Genomic DNA, 16,450 nt, shown 5'->3' with positions numbered 1-16,450 from the left:
TTATGAAACGACAGCCTGATGCTGAAAGAGATACGGAACGTTGTCACCTTTTCACAAAATTAAGTAAGTTGAGGTCTTTTTCTTAAAAATATAATATTTATTTAGCCAAATGACAACTCAAACATACAACTACATTCAAAACAACAGTTACATTCATTGTTTAGCCACTTTAAATGTATTGTTAGACTATAGTACATTCTAATATTGGAATATGGGCTACCTGCTTTGAAATTTTGGTTACTTTGTATTAAGAAAACTTAATCTTCCCACCTTTTCATTCAAGTTATTTTGTGAAATTGCCTACTTTCATCATTTCTTTAATTTACCACTGGAGTTGATAGTGTCAGGTTTATAGAAAGGGAAAGAAAGGGTTTCATTGATATTTGCTATACTAGACTTGTCCATCCTGCTGTCGAATGAAAGGGGGGCATGCAACCATGATTTAGTTCTCTGATTGAGGGCTCCTCCTCCTTTGCTAAACTTCAGACTTATCAGTTCACAGTAATGTAATGACTTTAGAGTTGTTTCCCATTTCCTCTGAAGATGGAAATGTATTCAGCTTCTTGAGGAATAAGATGATAAAAACACAACAGCACAGAGTACTAGAGTGACAGATGGAAGTTGTGTAGGGGGACTGCAAGTTTAAGAGAAAGGAGAGAGAAGGGAAGAAGGTATAGGATGGGAAAATCAACACAGACGTTGCAGGTAAGAGATAGAGAATTAAAAAAAGGATTTGACCATGAAAGTTGGACAGAGTTAAAGTAAATGGAAGAAGAGGGGCAAGAGCAAAAGCAAGAGACTAGGTAAGACAGGCCATATTGAATAATTTGAATATTTATGCTCTCATTAAAACTGATTATAAAACACTCCTTGTTTCCTCTCGGTTACTTCGGAGTGCTGAACTGAAGAGAATACAGTTTACTGATTAGAAGGGCATGGAGTCTAATCTGACGGGTTTTTTGAAGCATTCCCATCTGGTGTTAATATACTGAGGCTTCAAGATCACCCTTGCTCAACAAAGGTATCCATGGGTATCACAGTATATATGTTACTGAAGCAGGTAGCGCCTAATGATACAGAGGGACAGAATGAGTGTCCCAAGCTAGAGAAGACAACACAATTACACACTGTGGGGAGATTTAGACACTTTCATTGCTTGAGGATAGAGACAAATGAGGCTCTTCTTGCCCCGTTAAGATGTACATTAGTTTTAAGCTAAAAAAAATCCTCAATGTTAAAAACAAAATTTGGAGCTTAGACCTTGGGAACTCTCGCTCTTAATGTCAGTGAGAGGGCACAGTGCCTCCAGAATTGGCAATGCCATGCCCATTACAGGAACCTGACATTCCTTCTATAGCTTTAGAAGCATGTGGTAGTCAAACATAATTCACTGTAATGAGGAAAAGAAACATTTTGTCTGTTAAAAACAACATTCTGTGCTTTACACAGAGCACACTAAAGAATAAAACATAATGAGAAGCTATAGGAAAGACTAACTAGGAAAATGCCAATTTGCCCATAGTCACTGGCATTTACAAACCTCCCTGTGAAGGTCAAGGAAAAAATGCACATTACCTCATCTGTCATGTCACAGTGGCTTACCCCTTGCCACTAATTGCCTTAACTCAGCCATGTGATCATTTCTGATCTGAGAGGGATGAGTTAGGCAGTTTCTCTGCTTGCTCGGCTGTTTAGGACAGGAACATTGGTCTTCAGCGTCTATTGTATTCTTGTAGACTTTCTGCTGTGGTTCCTAACCAACTGAGCTGTTTTTGAGAGTATGATCTAAAAAACACATCTTTCGAAGACTTTATCCATCTGGAGAAGAGAAACTTTGTCAATTTTGTGGTATGTTGGATACTTGCATAGCGGCCTGAAAGCTGAGCATTGTCAACTTTTCATGAAAGTAAGTTGAGGTTTTAGTCTTTCAAAAATTTAATATTTAGATAATCAAATGGCCACTGAAACACACAAATGCATTCATTTATGTTCATAGTTTAGCCAGTTTCAAATTATGGAAACGGTTGCAGTAAATGAAAGACTAGGGTAACAGTGAAAATGAAGGATGAGAAATGAATTGAGCTATCATTCTTATGGTATAGGAACTGATTTTCATGTAGTTAAATGTACTAAACTAGCACTGGTGTTGTTTTATTTTAAGAATCTTATTTTGTCTTCTACAAAATGTATTGTCTCTTATGTGTACCTTGAAGCTCTAATTGCAGTACATGTATGTACTATAGATAAATAACAAGTGTGGAAAAAGGAAATTTACAACAATTGAAAGACTTTGAGGAGAGAGGAAGGGACATGGGGAGTACAATGGGAGTCAAAGTGTAGTGGGAAGATGAGTGAATTGATACCTTTTGACCAATCCAATAAAGGAAATTAACAGTTTCAATGCCCACACAGGTGTCTGAACACAGAGGTCTGAAGAAAGAGATAGGATATGGCTGTTTCAGCTCTCCTATCTGCTTCTCCCCCCACCACCACCTTTTCCTTTACAGATGACAGAGCATAGAGTAAAAAAGAATATTGTGAAAACGTTGCTTTCAATTCCTATTTAGTGCTCTTTTATCACAAGACTGTATCATTTTAGGGGTGCAATGTATTTTGGGAAGCAGGAAATGAACAGGAATGGAGAATATGTGTTAATGTCTCTCTTCCTCTGCGAATGCAGGGACTTTGAATCCACATAATTGCCTTAGTAAGAATCTAACCGAATGACATTAAATCGAGCAAAGAACTTGTAGATATTTTATGAGACGTTATATAAAGTTCTGTTTCACTTACCAGATACTTCAGAGCATTTGACACAGAAAAATAGAACCTACTAAGTGACAGGAGGTTGGAGTCCAGCCTGACAGGGGGTCACTATATATACCCTTTCTCACCAAATCCTATCCAATAATATTACAGAATGTATGTCTCTCAAACAGGTGATATGGGGGGACAGAATTTGAAAGGGCCAGTTCATCGAAGAAAATCCAAGGACATCTAAAATGTTTTTGTCAAGTTAGCCAGTTTCATTGCCATAGAACAGAATTTGATGACCCTCACTTTGATCCATTATTAAAATAGGTTTGTCTTTTTAAGCTCTGTTTTAAGCAATATGTGTGTCTTTTTAAGCTCCTCTTGCATTTGCAATTCAAGTGCTCAAAATAGGAGGCTGTTATTCGTTCAATCGTTTTAGAAGCATAAAATTGAATAGACTAGATTAAATTGAAATGACAGAAATAAACCTTTTGCCCTAAAATAAAATACATTCTGTGATTAAAAAAGTGCTTTGAAGTAAAAAAAAACGCAATTTGAAGATGAAAGACATAGGAAATAGTGAAAGACCAATTTGCATAGTCATTAGTATTTTGTAAACCTCACTAAGGTAAAAATAGCAATGCAAATTACCTCATCACCTATGTCATAGTTTTTTTTCTTTTTTTTAATTGTTAATAAAATAACATGTTTTTTAGCTAATCAAAAGTCCCTACAAGAATGCAATTACATACTTTAGCAGTTTATCAAGCTTAAAATCTTTGTTAGAATATAATATATTCTATTCTAATATTTGGGCTACATGCATTACAACTGGGCAATACAATTAACTTTGTGTTCTGAAAACTGAACATTACCATCTGTTCTCACAAGTAATTTGAAGTTGCTTTATCCTTTTACTAATTTACTAATTTCTTTAATATTGTGTTTCAGTAGGCAGGGTTTGGGGGAAAAGTGTAAAAAGAACAGGCACCATGGATGTTTGCTGAAATTGATCTTATACATGTTACTGATAAGTAAAAGCAGGACACACAGCAGTGATTGGTTCTCTAATTGAGGGCTCTCCAGCTCTTGTGCTGAACTCTGGACTATTTAGTTGAAGCTCCTTTCATGACTTAAGAGCATTTTCCCATTCTCAATGAAGGTGAAAAAAGCAAGACTAGAGAGTGTAGAGAGACAGATGTAGGGAGGCAGTGATTATGGGAGAAAGCTGAGGGAAGCTGAGGAGAAAGTGTATGCCAAAGAAATTTTGGAGAGAATTATGGTAAATAGATCAAGAGGGGCACTTATCAAAATGTGGTGGTAGTAAACGCCTAAAAATGTAGGGCTGGCTCCACATAGGGTGGCATTTTCTTAGGGCAGGCCCTTGAGGGGCATTACAACCCCTGCCCAGTTGTGGTGTAAGCATCTGGAAACTGAATCCAAAAAGATATAGTGTATATTCACTGGCTACTCAATGTTACCAAATTGTGTGGTCTTGGGCAATCAACTTTGGATCATTCCTTTGCTCCTGTTTGCAATGTTTGCAAAGACTAGAAGCATGTTGCTTAAGGTTAAATGCTGATAAGACAACTAGACTGAAACCCAGCATACATATTGTTTCTACCCCTCCCCTGACCCATTAGTCTCTCAGTCCCTAGTCTCATAATCTAAAGTGCTACAGTCGTAAAGTTATGGACCTTTAGTATCCTGAGCTGCAGTCTGTGTTCTCCCCCACTTGAACAAATTGTTTGATATTGAGTAACAACCATGACACCTTAGATGTCCCCAAGTGAGTACTTAAAAACTGACTTATTACAGGCAATGAGCACTAAGTAACAGGATAGGCCTCAAGAGCACTTTTAATGCATCTATGATCATTTAATCCTGTAGTTAAATCAGGGATATTTTTCATGTAATGAGCACCTGGATGTCCACGTCCCAGTAAGGTTTACCCTGTGCTCTTGCATTACCATCACAGTCACATTATGTATACTTTACATATCTAGAAACACTATACTTCTGATATCTCTTAATGGTGAAAACGATTCCTGCTAGCCCCAGCTTGTCAGACATTCTTCATATTTTCATCTGTCAGTTTAGAAAACTTCAATAGAACTACATGAATAGGTTAGGAGGGTCTCAAGTGACCTGTGAGTCCTACAGTGGGAAATCCAGTTCTAGATAATTCCAGGAACTCCTAATAGTAATAGTGTTGAGTATACTCATTGTCACTCAGTTCTGTTCTTGTTAATACCTAGATATACTCATAAAAGGTCCACTTGGAATGTGCACATCACAATAACTAAACTCACGGAGCTAAACACATGACACTATCCAGATTTGGTTCTTCACGGCTGATCCAGTCAAAGGGTTGATCCTAATACCACTCAGCATTGCTCAGAGACCCGCCAGTAATAACACTCAGAGCTTTGTTATTTACAGAACTCATATCCACATCCCACAGTGCTCTGATCTTGATAAAACTGAGTCATTCAACGTTCTTTTATAATAATGTGATTTTAAACTGGCCTTCCCTCCTTGACCACAGTTAATTAGGCAATGTATTCTTACACAGAAACTACAATCATCTTATTCAACTGAGCCACCAAAACGTTAAAAATCCAATCCAATTGGGTAGAATCGTAGACCAAAGTATCAAGATCTGCCCCCTTCAACAAGGTCGCCTTCATCTCCTGGTTTCAAAACATCTAGATCTATCACTCCTTCTGTCACAATCATCGTGCATAATGGTCCATTCAGGTTACATGCCACCCAGACTCCACCTTCGCTAGATCATCTGTGCTCTCAGAGTTCTCTTATTAATATCAGAAACAGTAAGATCCCTGCTCTTTGTAACCCTCACAGCTCTTGAAAAGACTCCGATTCACAAAGAGCAGAGTTGGAGATTGTCCTGTAGCAGCCTGCTGGCAGAGAGGCCTGCGCCAACTAAGCATAACCGTTTGCTCATAGCACATCACACCCCCAAAAGTCTGTTTCTAAAAGTATTGTCAACTGTTATATTTCTTTCAAGCTGCATTTTTTGTTTTCATTTCTCTATTCCTGAACATCCATCTGCCATCTACAGGCATCTATAGACGGATCTGTTTCAGCTTCTTTCAAGATGCCTAAGGTGTCAGTTGGTTTTTCAGGTACAAAGGTACGCTTTAGAGTTGAGAGAAGGGTCAGTGTTTTCCTCTGGTTCTCTGGTAGAAACAGCCCACTTCTGTTTGGAGAGCTAAATTGTCCGGATGTTAACCCTGTTTGGGTGACAATCCTTTTAATTAGTGCTTGATTGATGGGGTTGGGGTTCTGCCAGTCTTGTTAGTTTTGCAGCTGGCATGGCCTCTTTTTTCTCTTTTTCATTTTGTAGAATTTGAATTTTGTGGATCCTAAACAACAGCTGGATAGTTGAAGCAGAATGTGTTTCATCTCCATAATGGGCGTTTTGCATATTTATCTCTCATTCTCATTGGCAATGATGATGACCCTATCTAGCTCTGCTTGCCTTGGAATTTCATAGCCTCGTCATTAAGCAGAGGTAGAAGGATTTTCTAGATATGCCAAACAGATGACTGATTTTGTGGCTGGAGGTATTCGACTGCAGAAGAATGCTTTCTAACTAGGACTGGTCTGGGTTCTCCAAGCACATACTTAGTGCCATAACAACCACTAAATAATTTGAGGATTGCCCTATGTGTGTTTTGGCAGAGATAGTGCAGCACACATTTTTGTTCCAATTGGTAGCTATTTTCTTTGTGGCTAATTCATGAATGTCTGAGCACCTGAGATCTTCTCTGTGATAGTGAAGAACTTAAGCCTGCCTGGGGCCAGTTGATAGTGTTTTGTTGTTGAGGGTTGCATTTTGGATGTGCACAGTTACTAATGATTTGGGGTCTGATAAAGCCTTTGCTTCTCTGAAATCTGAGTTTGCTTGCTGGTGGGCCCTTTTTGCTTGTCTTGTTAGTTGACAGTTTAGATTCTAACGTGGCCATCATCCTGCTTTACATTCCAAACAGGTTGGAGTTGAGCAGGCTAGATGAGGCCAGGACTTGCATCGTAGTATAGGCTCTAATGAGAGCACTGAGTTTAACCAAAAGATTAACAGAGCCAGTGCTGGTTGCAGAGTATGGATAATACCTTTTGAAAGCAACGAGTGAGGTGCAGAAAAAATTATACATTTGCTAGTTTAGACCAATGAAAGGCCCTGCAATGTCATACTAATGACATCACATTTTGAGCTATACAGGTGTTAATTAACAACAATGAATGCATGTTGATTCAATTTATGAAAACTAAGGGCCCGATTCACAGAATTAACTTAAGACAAAATCCTAAACTTACTACTTTTGGTATTCACAGAATGCACTTACTACTTTTTGTATTCACAGAAAGGATTTACGACTACTAACTTTACGTCCGCACTCGAGCCGGAGATTCCGGCCCAGAGGCGGAGATTCCGGCCCGGAGGTGGGGATTCCGGCCCGGAGGTGGAGATTCCGGCCGGTGGCAGAGATTTAGCCATACCCGAAATCTCCACCTCCGGGCCGGAATCCCCACCTCCGGGCCGGAATCCCCACCTCCGGGTCGGAAGTCCCACCTCCGGGCCAGAAGTCCCACCTCTGGGCCAGAAGTCCCACCTCTGGGCCGGAATCTCTACCTTCGGACCGGAATCTCCGGCCCGAGTGCGGACGTAAAGTTAGTAGTCGTAAATCCATTCTGTGAATACCAAAAGTAGTAAGTGCATTCTGTGAATACCAACAGTAGTACGTTTAGGATTTTGTCTTGTTAGTTCTGTGAATCGGGCCCTAACTTTCTTGCTCACACTTCACTTTCAGAAATGGTGCTAATTCTGTCAACGTGGTTTCTACGAGGTCTGCGACCAAAGTAAGGGATCAGTCGTTTTTTCTTTCATGGATTTCGTTTTTATGTAAACTTGTATTTTGATTGAGGTATGAGCATGCAAGCCCTTACTCCATTAGGGATGACCAATAAAACAGATTCGATCAAACAGTAAACTTTTAATCAAAAATGTAAATTCCAGTCCCAGTGCATAAGACATTTCCCAGGTAGTAGAGGCCGGTGGTCAGCTTAACTGAAAGAGCTGGTCAGGTATTTAAGCGATTTCTCTCCCTCGAAATACCCTGAAGACCATTTGTTTAAAAGAAGCCGAAGAGCAATAAACACTTTTACACTTTGCAAAATGAAACCTGCAATTTTGTTTTTAAAACTGTTTTACAAAATTTTATTAACACAACACAGATACAGGTTTTTTGGCAGATCAGTGCACATTTCAATAATGTTCACGAATTATACAGATAAGATCAATTCTCATACTAAAATTCAATGGAGGACCTTAGTACAACATCACAGATACAGTGATAGCATATTCTACGATATGCGTCTGTTAAAGAATACAACAGACCAATGCAAAAAGAAAAAGTTCAAAATCCTGGCCTGTATGATTTACGTGCAAGCCTTTCTTAAAAACAATTTTAATTAAAAGATACATGGCAATAAAGGCTAGTTACACTTATAGAGATTAGCTCAAAATTAAGGTCCTGAAGAAAGATGACTGACCCACATGGGCGATTCTAACGGCTGAAACATGTTGACCTCAGATGTATAGGGTCACTGCTCCCCTATGACAACGCACTTTTTTTAACCTTGCCAATGGACCAACCATTAAAAAAGTAGTAGGATCCGGCAGGCAAATAACATTTCTTCTCACAATCCAAAACCACATAGCCAAAGAACTCCACTTGCAAACATGTTGAGCCTACATCCCCTCCACCCCACACCAGGTGAGCCGGACAAGGTTCGGTGATGATGCAAGCCATAGGTGCTACCTGTGGGTTAGGACCCTAAATATATCCCAGAAGGGCACAGTGATTTTCACCGATTTACCTGGGTGAACATTCCTACACCAGAGTGTGAGATAGTGGCAACGCAACATTCTGTTATGTGGATAGTAAGAGGATCCAACAAAATAAGATAACCTTCCTCAAGTTTTGTTGTATATGAAAAGGGAAGCTGAGGTAAGACCTTACACACTTCTCACTCCTAAGTGTTGTCTGTTATAGAATAGAATATACAGAACTCCAGCCATTACGCCCAAATCTTATCACATTTCTTTGGGCAGTCTCTTACAGTTTTACCATATTTTCCATTGTGGAGCATCTCTCCATACCTTGTTTCTATTCCCTCATTGAAGGTGGTGCCTCAGCTCTCCTTCTTGCTCTGTCCCTTTTTGTTATTAGGCACTCCAGTCATACGAGTGTGCATGTTGCTTCTGATGGATACATCTGCCAGTGGATTCCTCACCTTGTGACTATCCCCTGCGCCAGCAACATTCGGAAACTTTTATAGCAGTCCACGCGGATGAGGTCGAAGACAACGTCACAGAGACACGGCTCCGCTCGCGACTCCGCTGACGTCACCGGCTCCATAAGAAGACCTCGTCGGCGTGATGACGTCAGTTCCCTTTTTTCCGTGCCGTCGACGCCAACGGATTTCGGGAATCTCTGTTGGTAGCTTCACTGTTACTTTGTGTTTCTTCTGGATTTCTGTTTCTCTTTCGAAAAAGTCGACGAAGAAATCTGGCTTCAAGCCCTTTCGTGAATGTGGCAAACATATGTCGATCACGGATCCACATGACAACTGTGTGTGGTGTTTATCATCTGACCATGATGTGGATGGTTGTTTTTGCTGTCGCAAGATGAGCTCCAAGGCTCTAAAAGAAAGGGAGGCGAAACTCTTCATCGCTAGGATGAAAAAGGAGAAGAGAGGAAGAAGGAAGTCGAGAACGAGGTCGAGGACATGATCGAGGTCGAGGTCAGCGTCGAAGTCGACTTCGGGGCATGGTTCACGATCCAAGAAGCACAAGAAGAAGAGGAGACATTCTTCTCGACATCACTCTGACAAGAGTTTGGCTCCGAAGTCGAAGTCACCAACTCGACGCCGTAAGGACTCTGTGTCTCCTTCACCTGTTCCGGATTCGCCTCCTGGTCCTTCTTCTCCAGTGGCTTCACCGGCTCCGGCTACATCTCCGGCTCCGGTTCCATCTCCGACGCCGGTTCCATCTCCGGCTCCATCTCCGGTTGAGTAGCTTCAAGCACCGGGTGAGCCTGCGACGCCGCTTATTCCACCGTCGGCGCCGGTTGGCCCGAGTCCGGTGATGCCTGACCAGTACCCTGCGTTCCCTGGACCAGGTCAGGACCCCTCGCATTATTTAAATGCTATGTACGGGGTATTGTCGAGAGCCATGTACACCACTGGTGCACCTGCGGGTCCAATGGGTCCAATGGCCTTCAATTTGGGGGTGCCGCAAGTCTATCCGCAGGCCCCTTTCATGCCATTTTTTCCGGCGACGCCGTGTTGGCATCTACCGGCTCAGAGGACGCCGACGCTGCTTCCTTCTTCACCGGCACCGACTCGACCTCGTTCGACGCCGGCTGCTCCTGCTGATCCACGTTCGACGGCGGTGCTGTCGGATTCGAACACGGCACCGCCCACGCCGCTTGTACGGATTCGGTCCAGAAGGGAAGCTCAAAGGGTGATTGATGAGCGAAGGTACCTTCTGGAAGAAGCAGAAGAAGGAGAGCTGGTGGAGTCTGACGAGGTGTTTGAGGAACTTAAAGAGGCTAGTGGATTGGATTTGTCTCCTGAGTGGGAAATTACTCCACCTTCCAATGAACCCTCGAAGGATGTGGCTCCATATCATGCAGTCATCAGGAAGGCTGCAGAACTGTTAGATCTTCAGTTGCCTACTACTGAATTCAAATCAAATATTCTGACTGAAGTATTGCATTCTCCCACTGCAGTTTCGGAGCCGTTGTTGCCTTTTAATGAGGCTATTATTGACCCTGTGTTGGAGGTGTGGCGTAAGCCTTTTTCTGCTCCCGCAGTCTCTAAGACGGTTGCTTGGAGGTATAGGGCAGCTCCAGGGGACCCTGAGTTCTTAACATCGCATCCATCGCCTGAGAGCCTGGTGGTTCAGGCGGCTTGTTCAGGGAAATCTAAGGGTGCTTTTCCTCAGGTTCCAGGTGACAGAGAGGCTAAAAAGTTAGATCAGTCGGCCAAAAAGGTCTTTTCATCGGCCAGCATGGCACTTAAATCAACAAATGCCACTTGCCTCTTGGGACGCTATATTCATGCGCTCATGGACTCTGCTAAGAAATTTGCACCAAAACTATCTGAGGAGGATAGGGTTGGCTTTAATGAGGTCTTGACTGATGCCCAGGCAGCAGCACGTCAGGTGATTCAGAGTGGACTGGACACGGCGGATTCAGTGGCGAGAGTCATGGGGTCTTCTGTTGCCACTAGGAGGGATGCGTGGCTGAAGTCTTCTGAGTTTTCCCCAGATGTACAGTCGACTCTGTTGGACTTGCCATTTGATGGATCTGGTTTATTTGGCAAAAAGGCAGATGCCGCTCTTGAACGTTTTAAGGAGAGCAAGGCTACGGCTAAGTCTTTGGGCCTTCAATCCCAGTCAAGGGGGTCGTTTAAAAGATACAGAGGTTTCGGAAGGGCAACCTTTCGTTCCTACAAGCAGACCCAACAGCAGCAGCAGCAGCAAGGTTTTTTGTCTAAAGGATACAGAGGTAGAATTAGGGGTCGCTCACATGGCCGTCAACTCTCCTCCTCTTCCTCTTCCTCTTCAGTCCCTCCTTCCACCTCAAAGCAGCCCTAGATCCGCCATTCTGGATCATGTTGGTCCTGTGGGGGGCCGGCTTACCCATTTTCTATAAGATTGGGAATCTGTAACTACAGATCTTTGGGTTCTAGATCTTGTAGAAAATGGGTATGCCCTTCCCTTTCGGGAATTTCCTCCAAATTACCCTCCTTGTCAAGGGGCTTGCTCAGAGAACCACCGTCTTCTCCTACAGGAGGAAGTCCTGAAGTTGTTTCAGAAAGGTGCGATAGTGGTGGTTCCAGAGCAGGAAAGGGGTCAGGGATGCTACTCCCGGTACTTCCTGATTCCGAAGAAGGACGGCATATTGCGTCCGATATTGGACCTCAGAATCTTGAATCTTTTTCTAAAGCAAGAGAAGTTCAAGATGCTCACCCTTGCTCAGGTTCTTAAAGCGCTGAATCAGGAGGACTGGATGGTGTCGATTGACTTGCAGGATGCGTATTTTCACATCCCCATCCTGAAGTCGCACAGGAAGTATCTCCGGTTTACGGTAGGGTCGCAACATTATCAGTTTGCGGTCCTTCCGTTTGGTCTTACTACTGCACCCCGAGTCTTCACGAAGGTGATTGCAGCGGTGGCAGCCCATCTCAGAAGGTCGGGGATCTCAGTTTTCCCCTATCTGGATGACTGTCTGATCAAAGCGGAGTCGCCAGAGAAGGTGCTGCGTCATCTGCACGATACAACTCAGCTGTTGTTCACATTGGGTTTCTCGATAAACGTGCCCAAATCTCACCTGGTGCCCTCTCAGCGCAACCTGTTCATAGGTGCGGTACTGGACATTACTGTGTGTCGAGCATTCCCTCCTCCTCAAAGGATTCTCGACATACAGGAAATGATTCCTTTGTTTTACAATGGAGCGGTCGTTCCAGTTCTGAAGGTCCTTCGCCTGCTCGGTCTGTTTGCTTCCTGCATTCTGTTGGTCAACCATGCACGCTGGCACATGAGGGCGCTCCAGTGGTGCCTCCGCAGGCAGTGGTATCAGCACAAAGGAGATCTCGGGGAGTCTGTGAGGATCTCCAGAGAAGCTGCTGCGGATCTGCCTTGGTGGAGCGTGGAGGGCAATCTGTCTCAAGGAAAGCCCTTTCATCTACCTCCATCGGTCCCCGCTGCCTGTGCCACCTTTTGCCTTCTGTACCCCTGTGCCCGTTTATTTCCTTTTGGACCCCTTTTCCTTCTGTCCCGTTGCCTCCGTGTCCCCCGCCGTTCCTTTCCCGCCGCTGCGTCCCTGCGGCCCCGCCCCCTTGATTCCCATTGGCCGCCCCGCTCCCACCTCCCAGCTGCTCCTCCCTCCCTCTCCCCCTCATATGGAGGCCGCGCAGCGGTAGAGAGAGCGACCTTTGACCCTGCCACCAGGTAGGTCGCTCCCCTCACCGCCACACAGCCCCCTGTGTGTCCTGCATCTCGCCGAGCGACCTTTGACCCTGCCACCAGGTAGGTCGCTCCCCTCACCGCCTGCATCTCGCCGCCTCTGCCGCTCGTGTCAGCCGCTAAGTACTGTTTCCTCATTGTTGCTTCTCTGCCTGTGCCACCTTTTGCCTTTTGTACCCCTGTGCCCGTTTTCTTCCTCATTGTACCCTTTTTCTATTTCTGTCCCCGCTGCCTGTGCCACCTTTTGCCTTTTGTACCCCTGAGCCCGTTTACTACTTCATTGTACCCTTTTTCTCTTTCTGTCCCCGCTGCCTGTGCCACCTTTTGCCTTCTGTACCTCTGTGCCCGTTTATTTCCTTTTGGACCCCTTTTTCCTTCTGTCCCGTTGCCTCCGTGTCCCCCGCCGTTCCTTTCCCGCCGCTGCATCCCTGCGGCCCCGCCCCCTTGATTCCCATTGGCCGCCCCGCTCCCACCTCCCAGCTGCTCCTCCCTCCCTCTCGCCCTCATATGGAGGGGGAGAGGGAGGGAGCCGAAGGCCCGTCTGCACCCGTCCGCGTCTGGACCGCGCCCAGCGCCAGGACCCCTGGCCCCCGTCGATGCCAGCCCACACGACGGACTTACGACGCCACCACCCTCAACGCACTCAAACCCGGCCGGAACCCCGCCTGCTACCAAGCCACCCCAAAATGCACCCACGGACCCTTCACCTGCCAAGCCTGCAACTTCACCTGCCTCCGGACCTGCACCGCGCCTAAAAGGCCAGGCACCAGCAACAACCACCTCAAGTGCATCCTGCTCAACACCCGCTCCGTCCACAGACACGCCGTCGAACTCTGGAACCTGCTCGACACAACATAACCAGATGTCGCCTTCCTCACGGAAACCTGGATGAACACCTCCTCAGCCCCTGACATCGCCATAGCCATCCCGGACGGATACAAGATCACCCAGAGGGATCGCGTCAACCAGACCGGAGGAGGCATCGCCATCGTCCTCAGGAACACCATTCGCATCACGACCAACTCCGACGACACCCTCACCGCCGCTAAGCACCTTCACTTCCAGATACACACCGACCCCAAGACCACCCTCAGAGGCACTCTCATCTACAGACCCCCGGGACCACGCACACAATTCAGCGAAGCCATCGCAGACTTCATCAGCCCGCACGCCCTCACCTCCTCTGACTACATCCTCCTAGGAGACCTCAACTTCCACTTGGAGAACAACAATGACAGCAACACCAACACCCTGCTGGACAACCTCGCAAACCTCGGACTCAAGCAACTGGTGAACACCCCCACCCACTACACCGGCCACACGCTTGACCCAGTCTTCTCCTCCAGCAAGCACATCTCCTTCAGCCACTCCACCAGACTTCATTGGACTGATCACAGCTGCGTCCACTTCAACTTCAGAAGAACCACGACCCACCACCACCCGCAACAGGTTCCCCGCAGGAGCTGGAACAAGATCACCGCCGACCAGCTCACCACCTCCCTCAGCCAGAACCCTCCCGCCAGCGCAACGGACCCCAACGAAGCAGCCCGCAACTTCACACAGTGGCTCACCAACTGCGCCGATGACCTCGCACCTCTAAAGAACCCACCCAGCAGACCCGGCAGCAAGAAAGCCTTGTGGTTCACCAACAAACTCAAAACATCCAAGAAAAACTACCGCACCCTCGAAAAAACCAGGCGCCATGACCAGACTACAGAAAACATGACAGCCCTCAAGAACGCCACCCGCATACACCACCAGCTGATCCGCACCACCAAAAGAACAACATTCAAAGAACGACTAGACAACAACACCCACAACAGCAAGGAACTCTTCAGCATCGTCAAAGAGCTCTCCAACCCCAGCGCCAGAAACAACGACATCACACCCTCGCAGGACCTCTGCGACTCACTCGCCTCATTCTTCCACCGCAAGATCGCTGACATACACAACAGCTTCGGCGCACAGACCACGCACCCAACCACCGAACCAACGCCCCCCCACCACCCTCTGCAACTGGACTCCGGTCAGCACCGAAGACACTACCCGCACGATGAACACCATCCACTCCGGATCCCCTACCGACCCCTGCCCCCACCACGTCTTCAACAAGGCCGACTCCATCATCGCACCCCAACTCCGGGACATCATCAACATCTCCTTCACCACTGCCACCTTCCCGGAGAGCTGGAAGCATGCCGAGCTCAGCGCCCTCCTGAAGAAACCGACAGCGGACCCCACCGACCTCAAGAACTTCCGCCCCATCTCGCTCCTCCCTTTTCCTGCCAAAGTCATCGAGAAGACCGTCAACAAACAGCTCGCCGCCTTCCTCGAGACGAACGGATCCCTCGACCCCTCACAGTCTGGTTTCCGAGCCAACCACAGCACCGAGACCGCCCTCATCACAGCCACCGACGACATCAGATCCCTGCTCGACAACGGGGAAACAGCTGCCCTCATCCTCCTGGACCTCTCTGCAGCGTATGACACAGTTTGCCACCGCACACTAATACAGCGCCTCAGCGACACCGGAATCCAAGAGAAGGCACTGGAGTGGATCATCTCGCTTCTCGCCGGAAGAACCCAGAGAGTCCGCCTCCCCCCGTTCCGTTCCGTTCCGCGGCCACCGAAGTCACCTGCGGCGTACCCCAAGGATCCTCGCTCAGCCCCACCCTCTTCAACGTCTACATGAGCCCCCTCGTGGCCATCGCACGCCAACACAACCTTAACATCATTTCCTACGCCGACGACACCCAGCTGATCCTCTCCCTCACCAACGACCCTGCCAACGCCAGAGCCAACCTACACGAAGGAATGAAAGACGTCGCCGAGTGGATGGAGAACAGCCGCCTGAAACTGAACTCAGACAAGACGGAAGTCCTCTTCCTGGGATCATCCCCTTCCGCCTGGGACGACTCCTGGTGGCCCCCTGCCCTGGGCACCACCCCCAAGCCAACGGACCACGCACGAAACCTGGGCTTCATCCTGGACTCCTCCCTCTCGATGACCAAACAAGTCAACGCCGTCTCGTCATCCTGCTTCAACACCCTGCGCATGCTCCGAAAGATCTTTCGATGGATCCCCACCGAAACCAGGAAAACGGTCACCCAGGCACTCGTCACTAGCCGACTGGACTACAGGAACACCCTCTACGCGGGAACCACAGCCAAACTACAGAAAAGACTCCAGCGCATACAGAACGCCTCCGCACGACTCGTCCTGGACATCCCCCGCCACAACCACATCTCCGCCCACCTGAGAGACCTGCACTGGCTCCCCGTCAGCAAGAGGATCACGTTCAGACTCCTCACCCATGCACACAAGGCTCTCCACGACCTGGGCCCCAAGTACCTCAACAACCGCCACACTTTCTACACGCCCACCCGCCAGCTGCGATCAACCAGCCTCGCCCTCGCCACCGTTCCACGCATTTGCAGAGCCACCGCCGGAGGAAGATCCTTCTCCTACCTGGCAGCCAAGACATGGAACTCCCTCCCCATCCACCTACGGCTGACCCAGGACCATCTCTCCTTCAGGAAGCAACTCAAGACCTGGCTTTTCGAGCAGTAACGGCCCCCCCCCCCAGCGCCTTGAGAGCCTTGCGGGTGAGCAGCGCGCTATATAAATTGATTGATT

This window comes from Triturus cristatus, chromosome 6 (assembly GCF_964204655.1).
Source record: "Triturus cristatus chromosome 6, aTriCri1.1, whole genome shotgun sequence".
Lineage (NCBI taxonomy): Eukaryota > Metazoa > Chordata > Amphibia > Caudata > Salamandridae > Triturus > Triturus cristatus.
The sequence above is the reverse complement of the archived record's forward strand: the minus strand, read 5'-3'. Positions refer to the sequence as shown.